The 18,430-nt window shown below is 42.7% G+C and overlaps 1 protein-coding gene across 6 annotated transcripts in view; it reads left to right on the forward strand.

The window, feature by feature from the left end:
• MID1 (midline 1) overlaps positions 1-18,430 on the forward strand; it is a 246,674-nt gene that overhangs the window by 93,354 nt on the left and 134,890 nt on the right. For 2 of the 6 annotated variants that reach the window (XM_003203095.5, XM_085212403.1), the window contains exon 1: positions 8,748-9,073. The exons of 3 other annotated variants lie outside the window; for them this stretch is intronic. The gene's annotated coding sequence lies outside the window, so the exon portion shown is untranslated. Of the gene's footprint in view, positions 1-8,747; positions 9,074-13,661; positions 13,922-18,430 lie in introns of those variants that run through there. One more of the 6 variants, XM_085212388.1, reaches the window with a different exon arrangement.

The raw sequence follows: 18,430 nt of genomic DNA on the forward strand, positions 1-18,430 counted from the left end.
AGGCTTTAGTGGTCTGTGGTGGCCAAACATGCAATATTAAAGGGATAGTTTTCCTGCACTGATTGAACATGGGAACACACAGGGAGGCACCCAAAATACATTTCTAATCAGATCCATCCCTTGAAGCAGTGATTAATTTACGAATGCTGCCAAGCCATTTACTTTATTTGCAGGTTTCTGAATCACATAAAGCCGTAATAATAAAGATCTATCTGTAGTGTCTGTTTCAGTCATTTTAGGCTCTGCATTTTAGGTGCTATTTCTTCCTTTTCAATTTCCAAACCATAAGTGATCAGGGCTTTACTCTTCTGCAGTTTAAAATATGGATAAAACAGATTAATTCTTCTGTGCCTCACAGCCCCAAGCCTAAGCATGCAGGGATGGCCTGCAGAATTATCTTGTTAAAGTATCATCACCTTTTCCCAAAGGACTGTTGTAGTAGACTTTATTCTTCTAGTCTATGAACTACTGAGGGAAGCAGGTGGTTTTCAGTTAACTGAAGATCCTACTGAATTTTGAATTCCCTTGATAAAAGATATATGAAAGCTATTTAAATCATGGAAGTCTTTGATTTCAAACCTCCAATATTTATTTGTCTCCCACTTCAATGTGAATTGCACTATATATATATATATATTGCACTATATATGTGTACATAAACTTCTACTCCTGAGTTCACATGTGCAAAGTCAATGGTTGCAATGGTTATTTTGTCATTAGGCAACATGTCAGCAAAATTCAACATATTTCCTTTGTATGTCACAAGGGTTCTTCGTGTCCAGTTTCGTACTGTTGTGCTATAGAGTACCAAGTTCTTCCCTCTTAACCCCAGAAGTTTCCCAGAGACTGAAAGCAATGAAAGCATGAGTGGCTTATTAATCCAGGATCTCCAGGACTTCACTTGCAATTGTCATTTACATAAAGGACCTTCTCAGTGCCCAGTATTTGAAAAAGGCCTTTATGAAATGGGAGCTGGAATCTTCATAGAATCATAGAATTGAGTTGGAAGAGACCTTTAAAAGTTACCTAGTCCAAATCCCCTGCAATGTACAAGGACACCTACAGCTCAGAGCCCCATCCAGACTGACCCTGAATGTCTTCAGGGATGGGGTTTCCACCACCTTTCTGGGAAACCTGTGCCAGCACCTCGCTACCCTTACTGTAAAAAACCTTTATCATAGAATCATAGAATCACAAGGTTGGAAATGACCTGTAAAATCATCTAGTCCAACTGTCTTCTCATTACCACTGCTACCACAAACTGAACCATATCTTGTAGCTCCTCATCCAGGCACCTCTTGAACACTGCCAGGGACGGCGACTCCACCACCTCCCTGGGCAGCCATTCCAGTGCCTGACTGCTCTCTAAGAGAAAAAGTTTTTCCTCATGTCTAACCTAAACCTCCTTTGGTACCACTTGCAGCCATTTCCCCGGGTCCTGTTCGTTGCCTGGGAGAAGAGGCCAAACCCCTCTTCATCACAACCTCCCTTCAGGAAGTTATAGAGTGCAATGAGGTCTCACCTGAGCCTCCTCTTCTCTGGACTGAACAATCCCAGTTCCCTCAGCTGCTCCTCATAAGGTTTATGCTCCAGACCTCTCACCAGTTTCATTGCCCTTCTCTGGACACACTCCAGGGCCTCAATGTCTTTCTTGTAGTGAAAGGCCCAAAACTGAACACAGTACTCAAGGTGTGGCCTCACCAGTGCTGAGTACAAGGGGATGATCACCTCCCTGCTCCTGCTGGCCACGCTATTTCTAATGCAGGCCAGGATGCTGTTGGCCCTCTTGGCCATCTGGGCACACTGCCGGCTCATGTTCAGCCGAGCATCAACCAACACCCCCAGATCCCTTTCCTCTTCACAGTCATCCAGCCACTCATCCCCAACCCTATAGTGCTGCACTGGGTTATTGTGGTCAAAATGCAGGACCCAGCACTTGGCCTTGTTGAACCTCATCCCATTCACCTCAGCCAAGCGATCCAGCTTATCTTGATCCCTCTGAAGGGTCTCCCTACCCTCAGGCAGATCAACACCACTGCCCAACTTGGTGTCATTAACTTATGTCCAACCTTATATCCCCTCCTTAAGTTTGAAATAATTTCCCCTTGTCCTATCACAGCAGACCCTACTAAAGAGTCTGTCCCCTTCTTTCTTATAGCCCCCTCTTAGATACTTGAGATATACTTCATAGTGTATTACTGCAAAATACAAGACAATGAAGATGATGGAAAAACAGAGTATGTGCATATACGACAAGGTGTGGCACTGGGGATTAAAGTCTACATGAAACAGCTTAGAAGGTATGCATTAACCTTGCACTCAGTGCAAAATAATGATGTTGGAGAATATATTGCAGGCAAGGCTTACAATGGTTGCTTCTCCCTGTAAAAAAAACCACATGTACTCATGAAATATGACAAACTTGGCAATGCCTGTGAATTTTAGTGTCAAAGTGACTAATGCAGAATAATAATAAGCTGTGGAAGGAAGAAATGCAGAACTAGAGCCTGGTGGTATGCATTTCATCTCTGTGCTGGCCTTCAAATTCCAAAATCTTACCAGAATCTGATTTTCCAAGTTACCAATCTTCATGAAAAAGTTCAAGAACATAAAAAATAGAATCTTCATGGACTAGTCTGTGTTGTTGCTGTTTTTTTTTAATATAATTCGATACTTATTTTAGTATTTTTAATAATGGCACCTTATAGAACAAGAATCAAAGGACTGAACTACGAAACTGGCTTGCTTGGAACCTGGAGAAGTGCATTACCTTTGCTGTCATTGTCTTTTGCTGCCAGTGCCATGTAACAAAAAGAGAGGCCCAAGAAGGGAAACATCTGGAATTGTGAGCTAAATAAAGTAAAAATTCTTTTGGAAACTGGTAAACCTACACTATATATGTCCGTAATTAAAAAGAATGAGGTACACTGGCTCATAAAAGTACCATCTGAAAACAGTTTAGAGGTTAGAAAAAGGCTACTTGGCACAGGCAGAAGGGCGAGCCATGACCAGGCCTGTCCTCTCAGAGCTGCACTCCCAATGGGCCTGCTTCACAGTGCTGTGCTTCAAACCTCTCCTGTGCTGGTGTACAGAAAGAATTTTAGGCAGTGCTCCTGGTGAGAAGAAGCATTAATTTCCATTGGGATGACTCTTTCCTGTTTTGCTGCTTTGATGCTTTGTGGTGTCTGTCCACATCCTTGAATTCCTTAACTTAATATTTTCTAGTAAGAACATTCTTTTGTTTTTCTCCTAAGTCCTTTTCCTGCTTTTCTCATTTGAAATTAGAATAATGTGATTTTTCTGTGCGTAAAACTTCCCACGTAAATGCATTACATTATCAGTACCAAGAGCCATGCTGAAACAGTGGGAAAGGATACTAATTCAGTGTTTCATAAGTAAACTGACCTTGGGGGTAACCTGTGAACTCCAGAGGCTACAAGTCATCCCTGAGTCATGTATATTCACACATTCCCAGTTGTATAAAGAAGTTTTCCTAAGCAAAAGGACTTCAGGATTGGGTTTAGTTTTTTATTGTCATTCCCCTGCTCACTCCCTGCAGGCTTAATCCTTACCACAAACATTGCTATGCATTGGCATTCTGGCTAGAGAAAGGGAAAACAATCTTCAAACTTCTTTCTTTTAAACAGAAGGAGAGCTTACATTTTAATTTTACCCAAAAATTTCAATGTGTTTCTGTTAAACACGCAGACACGCACACACAAAATTTTCTAGAAATAACTGCATATTTAGGAAAGCAAAGGTAGCTTCAATACATAGTTGAAGAATTAGAATGGGGGGAAAACAAACGCCTTGCCCATGGACATGAGCAGCTTACTGGATGCAGTTTGTATTGCTCTCTTTAAGGTACAATTCTGACTGCTGTGACAAAGAATACTTCACTACGCAAGGTTTCTGTTTGACTGTGTATAATCAACAGATAACTTTTCCATCTCCTGTCCCTGCTTCATGAAGCACATTTTCCACATAGAGGCAGCTGGCATGGATAGTTGGAACTGTGGGAAGAAAAGATAAAGGAGAATTCCCTGAGGGAGTACTCCTAGGGAAGGCTTTCTTGTAAAATTAGGTTTTATGAGAAAATATATTGTTGCTGAAATTTTCTTGCTTTTTCTGCCTAGAAAAAAATGAAACAAAAAAGATTTTAGTCTGACTAGAATTTTTAGGCAAATTCAACTGTGTTGATCTGAGCTGAAATGTCTGATTTCAAGTCAGTGAAATGCTGGTTGTTCTTCCCAACAGTGGTACTTTTTTTTCATGAGATTTGTAGAGAGATGCTTTTGATATGTGCCTGAATCTTTACTTGCTTAACATGATTCATTGCGTGATTGATTTTTGAAGTCAGTCACTAAATAAGTTGTTGATGGAAAATGCAATGTAATGAAATTGCTTTTTTTTTTTCCCATGCTAACGAGGGCTTGTAGAAACATAAAGCATATTGTCTTACTATTTTATCATTCTTGATTTCATGGATGCTTATTAAATCTTCAGTATTAAGAAAAAAATCAATGTCATTTAACTATTACTTTTAAAAGCAATTAGGTATCATTGCCAACCAACTATCAACTAGCAAATAAAAAAATGTAACCTCAGTAAACTAAGTGTGATTTGTATTAAATTCTGCATGTACCTGTATTAGAGAACAGATAGTAGAACCTCTCAGCCCTTCTACTATCCTTCTTTGTCAGTCTTTAACTCGTACTTCCATATGATTTTGAAACAGACTTTCAGAGACTTTTTCCCACTGATTTATTACACACAACTGTGCACCAACTTGTTCAGCCTAGCAGATCAAGCATCTGCCTCATAGTACAGATGCAGTGAAATGAAATGCAGACGTTATTAGTCTTTCAATTAAAATAGTCAAATCAAAAAGTCTAGTTAGTTTTGTCATTAAGGCGGGTAGAGATGGATCATTTTGTACCATGTTTCTATCTGCCTGAGCCACGGATTGTTTAGATTGTCTAAGTGATGGAGGAAGGAGTTGTTCTGAAGACATCTTCCTTCTTTCTTGCCTGGGGCTGGTGCAGCCCCAAATGAGACCAGAGCAGTCTGAAGGATGCTGTAAATAACTGAGAAAGGGGAATGGTCTTCTATGGACCACTCCACCAAAAGGGCTGCAGTGTGATCTCATCTCTGCCTTTTCAGTGATACCCTGCCAAGAGGCTGAGTCATCTTGCTTGAAGGTAATGGATTTCACAAAGGACGGCCTTAAGGGCTTTGTACGCTGAAGCTTTCAGTCTCTATTTGTAAACTGAAGGTTGCCTGACATTGCTGGTCTCATTTTTTGAACTTCTGTTGGATGTGCATTTAAATACCCATGTCAGACACTCTGCCAGGGTAATTAGTTCATCTTTCTTTCATTCACCACAGCAGTGTTGATAAAGGCAGTTAAGTACTGCTTTGCAAGGTTCCGCTCAGCACTTTCTTATATTCATTGGCTACGTATTTCAAAATTAGTGTGACACTTTCACATCTTGAAAACAGGGTTTTTTTGAAGTATATTGATAGTATTTCAGACTTCTTTTAATTTTTATGCCATCTTCTCAGAAATCTTTCCAACTTGCAGCTTTCTAATTCAAGTGTTATTGTGCCAGCTCTACTGGAGGTTATTTTTACATTCTCGAGTTGCCTGGAGTTATATATTCTAGTGTTATCTGGGGTTATTAAGTAGCATTTTGTATTCTGAACATCCCAGTCTTCCTGCAGGTGCCAATTTCAATCTGCTAGGGGAGGAACTATTAGAAACATTAGAAATGAATTGCAACATTAGTTTGAATATGAATATTACCTTTTCCTCCCAAAGTGCAACTGTTCAGCTGCTTGTTTATTAAAAAAAAAAACACATGCATCTTTGTTTTTACAGTTGTCTATTTTAAAGCAAAGACAACCTATTTGTGACTTCATATCTAGAGACATTTAAAATGTTTATTTTCAAGCTAGGTTTGGTTCTTTCTAACCTACGTGCTGAGTCACATTTTTCTCTGCTTTCAATCTTTTACTCCTACTGTGTATAATAGACCCTGGGGTCTGGTCCATATCTATCTGGCCCAGCTCAGTAAGGACACAGAGTGTCTGTCTGCAGCTTATATTGAATTCTCTGCACTGAGAAAGATTTCCATGGCAGCTGGAATTCAGGTAATGACAAGTCCTTCTACTTCCCATTTTGCACTCCATGCTACTGGCAGAGCTCTGGCTGGGCTGGACTACATAAAATTGCTTTTTATGATAAAAATTCCAGTGATCAAGTAATTCCATGTTAGGTTGCCCTGCATCTGGATCACCTGTTTGAAAACTGTTCTTGAATTTGGCAATTTATTGGAAAGAATCTAGCTAATTATGGAAGGCTTAGTTAACAAATTAGAACAAGTAGAAGTCCCAGATTTTGTAGTGCTGCGTTTCTCATATCATGATCATTGCCATTGCCTTGTCACAATTTTTAACCTTCAGAATTGTTCACTGTATTGATTACCACTGAGCTAATCCTCATTCTGCCCTTTGTCCTTGTAACCATTTGTCTTTTAACATACATCCATGAGAATCCTCTAACGCTGCTGGGCTCCCAGCCATGACTTTGCTCTTGGTGATGCAGGTGTTTGCTCTTGGCAGTGCCTGAACTTACACCTGGTACCACCTCCTCTGGGCTGCCTTTCTTCCACAGGTTCCCACTGGACAGACTGTAAAAGTTTCTTCCTTTGGGGCCAGCATCTTTTTTCCCTCCCCTGTATATGGTATGACTTTCTCACACACATATATACATTTGGGTGACAGACGTGAAAACAAGTATCTTGAGGAATGTTTAAAAAACAGCACTTGTATCCAAACTGGCATCTAAGTTCTTATTCCTCCCATCTAGCTGTACCACCTGTGTCTCTGGAGATGGAGTACCTTCAAAACCAGTTCAGATGTTCACCCTTTTGTATTCGTTGCTTCCTATTCCTTGCTAATTTTTAAATTCTGCACCTTTATCTAAATCACTGTCACCAACAGTTTCTCTCTATGGCACCAATTACTTCAGAAAAGCATTATTACCCTCCTTTTGAATGCATCTTGGAGGGGATTCTCCTGGATTTCCACTGTAAAAGGTTTTCGCATACCACATACTCAGTTCAAGTGACACGTGTCCACTCTGCTGTGTTTGGGCATCAGAGGAGAAGCATTCCTGTTAAGTGCTCTTAATGCACCCCCCTCTTGCATTGCAGCTGCTTGGAGCCATTGTGCAAGCATGCCTGACAAGACCGTCACTGGAGGATCAATGAGTTGTCTGTGCTGTGGTCTTACCCTGTGCAGGGTGTTGTGAATAGCCATCGAGACACTTGGTTTGTGTTGCAAATGAAGCATAATGGGATCCTCCCACTTTAGAACACGTACCTGATGAGCACAGCTGGCCCTGGATGAAGTGCTTCACATCAGTTTTTCCCTCCATCCCTCCTTGCTTCTCAGCTGTACAGTGCCAGTGTTATGCAAACTCCCCTCTTGGTGGCACTTAGGAGAAAAATTATTCTTTTTCAATGGGAAAGCAAACGAGCAGATTTTTCAGACCTTGCTTTTCCTGTGACATAGCCAGCACTGGAGCTTATCTTTCACTTTTAGCTTTGATAAGCTAAAGAGAAATATATTTTAAGAAGCCTTTAATTAAAATCCTGGCAGCACATCACTCTAACAACTTATTATTTCACTTTTTTCCTGCAGCTCAGTTCAATAAGATTTCTTGTACTGATAGGAATTCTTCTGGAGAATGACTGCATTTTGCCGTGGTAGATAAAACCCTTACAGAAGCAAATCCATGATGTTGGGGCTTTTCTTCAGACATCAGATCTGCCTGATTGTCCCCTTGAGATCAAAAGACAGCTTTCCCTTTAGAGAAACAGAGAGACTAATGGCTTTCTGAACTGATATAAAGCGAGGGGAAAAGAAATTGAAAAAGAGTGGGTGGTATGAATTTGAATTTGCAGTTTTCTATTTCTCCGCTTTTCTGTTTGTTTGCTTTTGACTCAAGAAAGGCGTAACTCAAATTGCAATGGCATTACAGATTTGGGGGATATATATTATGTATGCAGCCTTTTTGTTTGTTTATTTTAATGGAAGCCACTGAGGGGCAGCAGATAAAAGCTGATCTCGTCAAAATCAGAAATATGTATCCGCTTCCTTTGAAGTTGCAATTGGGCTTCAGTATTTTGTTGCACAAGGAGCAATTTCAGAAATCACCCTAAAGAAGGGAAAGCAGGCAGAGGTGATTGAGTATTTGCCACCAAGGCAAAATCTCACAGCAGACCAGCACTTGCTCTTCATGCAACGGCATACGGCATTTTCCTAACTTTCTGCTCTCATTATGACACAATTTGTTTTTTAACCTGACATGAGGAAATAGGTGCATTTGGAACCCCATGGCTGTTGCTAGCATGAAACGCTGCCACTTTGCTGGGCTGCTGCTGCCCGTTCTCCGTGGCTGTGGGACTTGGGGAGTTTCTGTGGACATCTCCACGTTCTTGCTTAAGTCCTGGGAGCCCTTTAAGCAGACCCGGAGCAGTTAAACGAGAATAATCTCTCGCACCGCAAATTGACTTCCCTCTTTGTCGCCCTAGACACCGTTTCCAGCTGCTTTCAGTCTTTCAAATCCTTGAAAGCTTTCCTAATCCTCATGTCGGCAGCCTTTATGCGCTCTCTTCCCTCCCTCCCCTCTCTCCTGATTGGCGAGGCGATGGCACGGCCTGATTCAGCCAACTGCTACATCCCTGCGCTGCGGTTTGAAATAGGAGCCAGGCGGACAGTTGCCTCCCCGCTCCTGACTTTTAATAGGCTGGGAAGGAAGGCTGAGAAACTTGACATTGTCTTAGGAAGGGTTCCCCCTCCACCCCCCCCAAGCAAAGGATAAAAGAAGAGAGAGGTGGGGGGGGGAAAAAAAAAAAGAAAAAAGAAAAAAAAAGTAAAAACAGCCAAGACGAGGGGGAAAAACTTGCGTACAGCGGGAAACTTGATGGATCCCTGCCCTGCGGCCGGCGGCGCGGCGTAGCCCCTTCCCGACTGGATGGATGATGGGAAGCTCACCATGAGGCAGGTGAGGAGCGCGGCTCCAGGCGGGGGGAGCGCCGCGCTCTGCGCTCGGCGGCATCGAGGCTTCTTTTCTTTCTTTCTTTTTTTTTTTTTTTTTTTTTTCTTTCCCTTGCCCTCTTGTAAAGTAAGTTTCGGGGGAAAGGGAAGCATAAGAGATTTATTTATTTCGATTTTGAAATTTTCCTTGCCGTGCTGGTCGCTGTGCGCCTGTTTAGGGGGCGAACGGCGTTTGAGGGATCCGTAAATCAATTCCCGCTTGCTGTGGCTTGCATGCATTGTGTGGGCTTGTCTCCGTGACATGGAAAAGGAAAGGGCTCGCTGTGTTATAGGGCTAAACACGCCAATAATTCAGCCTAGGGATAATTTATTAAACTGCTCTGCGTGAGCTCCTTGCCTGCCAGTGCTTTAATCTTCTGATTGCTTTAAAACTTGGTAGTTTCAAGCTGTCTTACAGCCTCACAAAAGTACTTTAAGATGGGTTTTCTAGTGAATTTTTTTCCCAAGATTATTCAAATGAGGCTTTTTTTCTATTCACCTGAAGGGACAAAAGGAGCTTTTATTCTCTTTCCCCCAGTTAAAAGGAACAGTGGCGAGATGGTTTTGATTCTCACTGCTCCTAGTTTTGCAACAACAGTTAGAGGAGCCCGTGGGAGCCAGGCAGGCTGGTGGGGCCAGATTTAAAGGCTGAATCAGAGATCTGTCCTACTTCACAAAGCCCTGCCAGTCTGCTTCCGAATCTTGCACTTCGTACGTTATTTTCTAGGTAGCTAATGGGTAAATGCGAGAAAACGAGAGAAGGTACTCTTCTGTATGGGTGTTGCTCGTTCAGCTCGCAGTGGGACTTTTAGACCGTATGCCCTGGGATTGTGCGTGCAGATTTTGCACCTGTAGTGCAAACGGAGCGTTTGTTTTGTGTTTGCTTTCTGAAAGCGTGGTGGGAAATCACAGCTTCCTCACTCTACTCTCCTGAGTGGAGAGAGGTGGTGAAGGGAGAAGGCAGGTGAGGGAGGGGGAATGGTATTTCCTTCTCCCACCAGACGATAACATACTCCTGTTGTTTTTAAAAGGGAGGGAAATTCTTGTCCTTGCGAAGCCAAATGAAGGGCATTTTGTATACCGCGTACCTCAGGTTGGTCAGTCGAATGCACGCAGTCATCAGAAGTCATTATCGCCGCAAGAGGGTACTTTGGCACAGGGGGTTGTCAATGGGGAATAGAGAAAGAAGCAGTTGCAGGCTGACAGTAAAGAAAAGCAAAAAAAGTAAAACGCTCTGGGAAATGCGCGCTTCGCTCACCTGAAGCGTTTGGTTTTATGTCTTACTGAGCTTCGTGTAAAACAGAGAGAAGAAGGCGAACGATATTACGGAGCCTGGTTACCCTGCCTCCCGCTCAGAGGGAAGAGGTGAGGGAGGGGGGAGGCGTTCCGCCTGAGGAGCAGTGCAGGCACAGGCACAGCGCTGGCTCCTGCATGGCCCGGCACGCCCCGGGTGCCCGCCGCCCGCCCCAGCTGCTGCTCCTCCTGGAGAGGCAGGGCCAGCTGAAGGGCTGCCAGAGCTTGTTGAAACACCTGCCCCCGAGTGCGGTTTCGCACCCCGAGCCAAGGGAACAATTTAAAAGTATTTCCCCGGGTCTGGTTGCTGTCTTGTGCACAGCTATTTTCGGTTTGGCAGGGGAGCGCTGGGTGTGCTGGAGGGGCTGGTGGCCGGGGGGTGGCTGCTTGTTTGGGTGGGAGCTGAGGGCTGGGGCGAGCCATGGACTGTGTGGGGCTGTTAGGGAAATCCTTATGGCAGCAACTTGGGAGAATGAGCATCACGTGCGCTTGGAGCCCGTGCTCCTGTCTGTAGTTTCCCATTCTTATGGGAAAGAGGAATGTGCAGATGGCTTTCCTGTTGGCCCATGTACTGCCCTCCTGTGCAGAGCGCCAAGCTCCTACATGGTGTCCTCTCTCCCTTTCTGTCCTGTTGCCTTCCTGCCCTCCCCAGGTGCTCCCATCTCTGGCTTTACATCAGATGGTGCAAGGGTGGAAGGGGCTGACTTGACTCCCTGTTTTTATATTGGGTTCAGAGACCAGCTGCTCCCACTGGAGATGATCTTGGTGGCAGCTACAGCTTAACTTGGGGCTGAAGAGTTAACTGTCATGCAGGTGGCACATTGCTAGCCCTGGAATAGAACTGTATATTGTGCTGGTTACTGAATTGGCCCAAAGGCAGCAGGTAGATACTGAACAACAGCATACCTGATACAAATGCACTGATCTCCTCAAAAGAGTATGGGAGTTACTGTAGAAATGTAGTACGCAGCTTGTTGAGCAGGTAAGGTTCAACCAACTTTACCACTGCACCAAGCATTGGTTCTGAACAGGTTACAGGGGTTGCCATAGGATGCTGTGTTGAGGTTTGTAAATGAGACAGGTATAAAAAAGCAGTCATTTTTAGCTGATTATTGAAAACCTCAGCAAGAGCTGTCTCCTTGCTGCCTGATAGAAATAATCGCAGAATGGCCAGAGTTGGAAGGGACCTCAAGGATCACGAATCTCCAACCCCCCTGCCACATGCAGGGTCACCAACCTCTCCTTTTAATACTAGACCAGGCTGCCCAGGGCCCCATCCAACCTGGCCTTGAACACTTCTAGGGACAGGGCATCCACAACTTCTCTGGGCAGCCTGTTACAGTACCTCACCATTCTCATAGTAAAGAATTTCCCCCTGACATCCAACCTAAATCTTCCCTTCCTCAACTTAAAACCATTTCCCCTTGTCCTGCTGTTATCCACCCTTTCAAAGAGTTGAATAATAATAAAATGAAAATGATAATAAAACAATAAAATAATTATTAGTAAAAAAAAATAAAAAAAAATAATAAAAATAATGACCTTGCATAGAGGCTTCAGTAAATATGTGCCTAAGCAAGGCAACGTGCAAGTGATGGAGACTTCTGAGAAGGTGCTCAGCCTTGGTGTGCTGGAAGGCGGCTTTTTGTGGCTGGAGGCTGTTGCTGATTGGATTCCCTTAGTTTGCTGCAGAACTGGAGAGGGCACTGTGAGCTCTGTTTTAAGTTCCCTAAGCTCACTTCATGGAAAAACAAATGTTTGAATTTTAATACATCATTTTCACTTACTTTCACCTACAGCAAATCCCTGAAGAGCAGCTTATGGGAGTGTCCTGACGACAAATGCAACTCCTTGCCTCGGCCTCTTCCTATTGAAGTTCTGTTTGACTTTGATCTAGGCAGAGTTGAGGCCTCCATCACAAAAGAGGTTTAACAAAATGACTGTTAACTGGCAGGCCACCTAAAAATGAAAAACTCCTTTCTAAGACGGACACATAAGGCCATAGTTATCATGACTGCAGTCATATAGCTTTTAGTGTATATGCAATTCACAAAATGAGTAAATGCTGCATACAGTTTCAGTGAATAACACATGCAAAACACAGAAACATCCCCTTTGCTTACAGATGTTTAAGTTCTTAGCATGTGTTTCTTATTTCCTATTTTCTTTTGCATACCTTTTAGAATTTTTAATGTGTTCCTCAGTGAAAAAGCTGTTTTCTTATCCTGGGGTGTTCTAATCCTCAGTCTTGCTTCAGGAAACTCTCTTTAAAGTTCCTCCTGGGATATTTTGTTGTTTGTTTGGTCTGTAAGGGAAGAATAAGCATCTCAGAGAATGCTGTTTTCTTCTTGTTTTGTGTGTATACCATGCAGAATAAAGAAAACAAGTGTACAGAGTCCACAGGCAGAGAGTGTATCAGTTAATTAGTGGCGGGGCATTGCTCCTTAGGAAGCCTGGTGAGGATTTGGGGTGTGTGTGTGTGTGTTGTCTGCCTCCTTTGATCACTTCTGTGGTAAATAGACATGCAGTGTAGCTATGGCAACATGTGCTGTAAGTTGGTGGGAACAGAGGGGATGGGATCACCGGACAAAGGGCAGTTTGTTAGAGTGGTTAGTTCTGATTAGAAAAAGGTGGCACCAGTCAGGGCATTTAAAAACATCAGTTTTGCAAAACACAAATGTGTGTTACCAGTTTCAAAGTAGCATTTGTTTCTGTAGCGCTGAAGGAGCAGATCATGTGGAAGATTGGGGAGGGGGAGGAATAATAAAAAGCAGAAGCAAAACCTTGTAACACTTCAGAATGCAAGTATATTCATGCTGGACATCCTTCTGGTTTTGCTGCAGAGTGGATGCATTTTGCAAGAATGCATTTGGATTAACTAAATTACCACAGATAATATGGTGTTTTAAAAATAAGACTTTAATGATGTAATGATGATAGCCTAAGGTTTTCTATTACGTCTGGTCCTTTCTCCAATCCCTCAAAATACGATGTTCATTTTGAGATCAATGCTACTGTACCTATTCTACCTGTAGAGGTCAGACTTGAAGTTCTCAAAACCTTCACTCATTAGAATTTCAGCCTAAAGCTAAGCATATAAAACAACGAAACTGGGCACAGCCACTTTCCTCATTAACTTTGTGGGATACTCTTAATATTGGTTCATCAGTATCGGGTTATTGAGTAACGCGGCATTTCTACAGCTTGAAAGACACCAAAATTCAGCCTTCTCTCCCAGCTTGCAAAGCCTGGCGCAGAGCTTTTATTAGTGCCTGAATTATTTAGATGCGTATCTCGCTTTCTGATCCCCAGCAGGCCTCCTGCCTTTGATGGGGCCTGTCTCCGGCCCTCGCCTCCCACCCGGCACTGGGCCCCGCTGGCTGACTCCTTCCCCCACTGCCCGTCCCAGGGCTTCCCCACAGGAGATGGACTGAGGCAGCAGCACAGAGCGCTACGGCAGTTCTGGAGCTCTGCAAAAAAAAGTTGCCTGGGCTCAGAGTCCATCTGCAAAGTTGTACCAGAGGTAAGGGGTTTACTGCAGCCTGGGGTGGAGGAAAATGAGCTGCTGGGAATGAGGAGTTCGTGGTGGTGAACACTCAGGGGATGGGTATGCTGAAGCTAAATGGAAAGACAGAGAAGCAATTTGGGCTGTCTGAGGATGAGGGCTGAGCTGGGAGAGAGGAGCGGATTTCCCACACAGCCCCATGAATAGCCTTGTGAGCGTGTGCTGGGGTTTGTTCGAACAGAGTTTCGGACTTGTTAGGGTACGATGTTCTTTAGCCTCTCCTTGGACTGGAAGTCTTTTATTGCAGCTTGGAGCTTGTAATGCTTTAGCAAGCTGTGAGGAATTACTATATATCCCCAAGATCCCTGCCTGAGAGCTGGAAAAGGCGCTACAGGGTAGGAAGCTGATTTTGATCTCTTTCCTAAGCAATGAGAATAGCTCTTAATTCTTTAAAATTCTTTCCTATTTGTTGTCATCTCATGGTTGTTTATCATTATATCTTCCCAGGGGGATGTGGGAAGACTAACAAACTGGCAAGTAGGCTGTATTTGTTTGGCTCCAAAGTAGGATAAAACTTTTCTGGTTACATAAGTGTTGCTAAGAACAATTTTAAGGCAGTAAAACAAATAGCGGAGTTCAGGCTTTTACTCCTGGCTTAGTGGGGCAGTAAATGAAGAGATCCACAAGGCTGGTAGGATTTTTCATTGCAGTTTGACAGACGGTAACAAAAACATTTTTGGAGGGGTATTTCATGGCCTCAGAAAGGAGCTAGCGAGATTCTGATACTTGCACCACGTGTTGGGGTGGGGAGACCAACCTTGTGCATGTGCCTCCAGCAGCACTGACGGCTGCCTGTTATACTTTGCCCCAGTTGCCATGCTGCCTGGGCACCTGCAGTCTCTGGCACTGCCTGTCCGCTGCTGTAAAGGATGTAAAAACTGGGAAGAACAAAGCTCTCTGTCGCTGCTTGAAGCTTTCTGGGGTACCAGAAACACTGGAGAGGATTGCCCCTAGTGGAGCAGCCTCATGTGGGACGTGTGGGCTGGAATCCCAGCCCTGCACCTGCTTTCTGTCCTGAGCAGGTGTCCATGACTAATGGCATTAACTTGGCTCTTTGGGCCTCCAGGTATTTAATTACTGAACAGTCGCAGCGGGGCACTGAGGCCCCTCTCCACCAGAGCAGCAGGTTGGGCTCTCATCTGTGATACCAGAGAGCTGCTGTGCTACTTTTAGTCAAACAAAGCAAGAGCTTGCTCAGATGAGACCTCTGACTGTTTCTGATACCTTCATTTTTGTTTTTATTTTTCCTTATTAGAACTATTCTGAGAATTTGCTGGTAGGCTGGTCCTTTCTTTTAAAGAGTTCTGAGAAGTTAACCTCTTCTGGCAAAATGGTTCTAAAAAAAATCATATATTCTACAATCATTGTCCCACATGGAAATATGAATTTTTTTTCTTCCTGTTTTACTTTGATTTTTCTTTCTGAGAGGGAAATGGAGACATCAAAACAAGAAATGAATAAAAAAAACACAGCAAATGCACCTATCTATGCATTTAGAACTGGAGTTGCAAATCCAGCATTTTATCATAAGAGTAGCCAGCATCAAAGTTTCAAGGTATTCTCCATCACTAAAGGAGCTCTGAAAGTGCTGGAGGAGGATTTATCACTGGAATGTATGAGTTGTTTTTATTTCAGTTTGCCCTGAGGTTGTGCCTTTACTGCAAAATCTATATATTCCACAGGAAGATTTAAGCTCCATTGACATTTTCTGCTTTGGGGACCAGCAAGGTCTGTCTGATTCCTGTCTCAGCTTCTTTCCTCCCCAGCGAGCTCCAGCTCCTTGGCAAACTGGGGCCTCAAGCATTCAGCCTTTCATTCTCCAGTCCCACCTCAGCTCTGGAAGCAGTGACACAGGCGTGTATTGCTCTCACTTCTCCTGTTTCACTTTTTCTGGAAGTTTGTGAGGCTTTAGACAGAAACCTACGCAACTCTGTTTATAGTCTCACTGCAAAACACGTGTGCTGTAAATCTGATGTGCAGAGGAACAGCAAGAGGGAAGGGGAGGCTGCCCTGGGTAAGGAGAAGGGTTGTCCCTCTGAGAGCACTATGTGTGGACAGAGCGCTTGGGCAGGTACATTTCACAGCCGAGAACATGGGGTACTCACTCTGTATTTTGATTCAGCCTACTGTAAAGTGGTATCAAAAATCAGTGTGCACTTTGCTAGATAATGCACATTAGGTATGCAGACAAACAGTACGCAGCTTAAGAGCTTAGATTTTGACCTGTGTGCAGAGCTCCACTATTTCACCAGCTTTGGTAGCATCTACTGAAGCAAGTGACTGTAAAAAGTTAATAACTTCATTTCTAACTGGATAACCTCAGAAGTATAGATTAGGCAGAGACTTCAAACTGGGAGCTAAGCAGTTCAAAAGTGCACTATATTGTTTTGGTCTAATTAACACAACATGGTGATAAGACATTAAAGCAGAGTGACAACACTATACATTGATAACAGGGGACATTAATGCCTGCAGACACAGTCTACATTGTAAAAATCTGAAAAAAAGCTTATTATGTTAGATAGGTCAATGTGATTTGACCTAGTTTTGCTTTGCTGCTTGGAAATTATGTCAGTATTAGTTATGTCATCTCCTTGGATGAGCAATTTAACATCCTTTTTGCATTGCACTGTTGTCCTAATATTTTATATATATTTACCTACTCTCTAAAAGGATCCTTCAGGCTAATTCCAGAGATCTAGGAAATGATGATACAAAACCAAACCTCCTGAAATTGAATTCTTTTATGCATTTCCTCTGCGCAACAAATAGGAGTGATTTTAGTCACAGTGAAATTGTATCTACAAAATTCGAAATAAATCTTGTCCCTCTTGCCTATAAAGCTCATTAAGTTCCTAAATAAAGAATGACTATGCTAATTCACGTATTCATACGCCTTTCTCATGAAGATTTTCTTTGACTAGAAAATAGATTTATTAACTTTACCTGGATACTCATGTAGAATAGAGTGGATTAAAGGAACCATTACACATGCTTTCCCTGGGAAATGTAAGGTCTCACCTGAAGTCATCTGTACTTTTCTTGGGAAAACTGAGTTTTTTCTTTTAGTCTTGAACAAAATCACAAGGACTTCCCTTCATATTTATGTTACGTTGTGCATTTTTTTCTTTCTTTCTTACCATCTGGACTTGTAAAGCAAGACTTTGTATTTGCCGGGGCTCAAATTCTGGTACATCAGGGATCAACTTCAGTATTAAATGCTACTGTTCTTTGTTGTAGTGGAAAAATAATCTGTTGCGCTATAGCCAATATTGTTGAATGCTAGAAAGGGAGGATTCTTATCTCATCCTTTTACCTACATACCTACAGCTGTGTCCCTTACTGCCGTGTCATCACTGTAAGGTATTGCATGTTTGCAGTTTTGCTTCTTAGCCTTGTTTGATCCAAAATGAGTAACTCTGATGCCTGATTTTACCTCTTCTGAAGCAAGTGGAATTGCTGAGATGATGGATTTTCCTCTTCAAATTACTGTGTTATTCAAGAGGTAAACTGTCTCCCTTTTGACAAACACTGAGCACATCAGATGAGAACATGAGAGCAAACTTAGGCTTTCTTTCCTGTTTTGGGGAGTTTGTTTGTTCATTTTAATTTGATATCTTTTCTTGAATTGCAAGAAATTTGTACTTAAATTTCAGCTTGCTCCTTGCAGTGGTGAAATACACTATTAAAGTAAGAGCTGTACAGTTTTTTCACTATCTCTTCACAAAAGCATCAAATCTTCAAAAGGTCCCACTTTGTCAGAGTTCTCAGCTCAAGTGAAAAATTGAAATTGTAATAGCTGTATAAAATCTTTGGGTATGCTTCAAATGCAAGTGCTCTTAACATCGCTTGTTAACCAGCTTAATTGGAATGAAAGCCCAACAAGAGCAAGTGCAGTGCCTCTTCTGAGCTACAGCATTTGCTCTTGATCCCTAATTAAGCCTTGTTTCTGAAGGTTAAAAAATCCTCCCATAATATAACTCTCCTTGAATGTCTCATCTGCAAGAGAAACTGTCATGAGAGAAGTATGCTGTTCCCTCCTCCTCCCTTTAAAGAAAAATAAGATGTAAACTGCTTATGAACGATTAACAAAGACTGTAAATGAATATAATGTATCCCTAGAGCAGTATAAGCCCAGGTAATGAATATCTTGTTTGTGTTTGTACATTGATTATCCAAGATGGTGATAAACAAATGAGAAAAACCTCTCTCAACCTCTAACTGCGGTTATGGGAAAGAGATTTTTTTTCTTACATACTGGGAGAATTTCCTTTGAAAGCAGCTCATGCCCATTGCTTCTTGTCCTGACAGCAGGCACTCTTGGGAAGATAGTAACTCCATCTGCTCTGCAACAAACTTTTTAGATATTCAAGAAGTGTGATTAGATCCCCCCATGGCCCTTATTTTCTTCAGACTGAGAAAACCTGGTTCTTGCAGTGTTTCTTCTTACGTCAAGTTCCCTAGCCC

Source organism: Meleagris gallopavo, chromosome 1 (genome assembly GCF_905368555.1).
Source record: "Meleagris gallopavo chromosome 1, MGAL_WU_HG_1.1, whole genome shotgun sequence".
NCBI classification, from domain to species: Eukaryota; Metazoa; Chordata; class Aves; order Galliformes; family Phasianidae; genus Meleagris; species Meleagris gallopavo.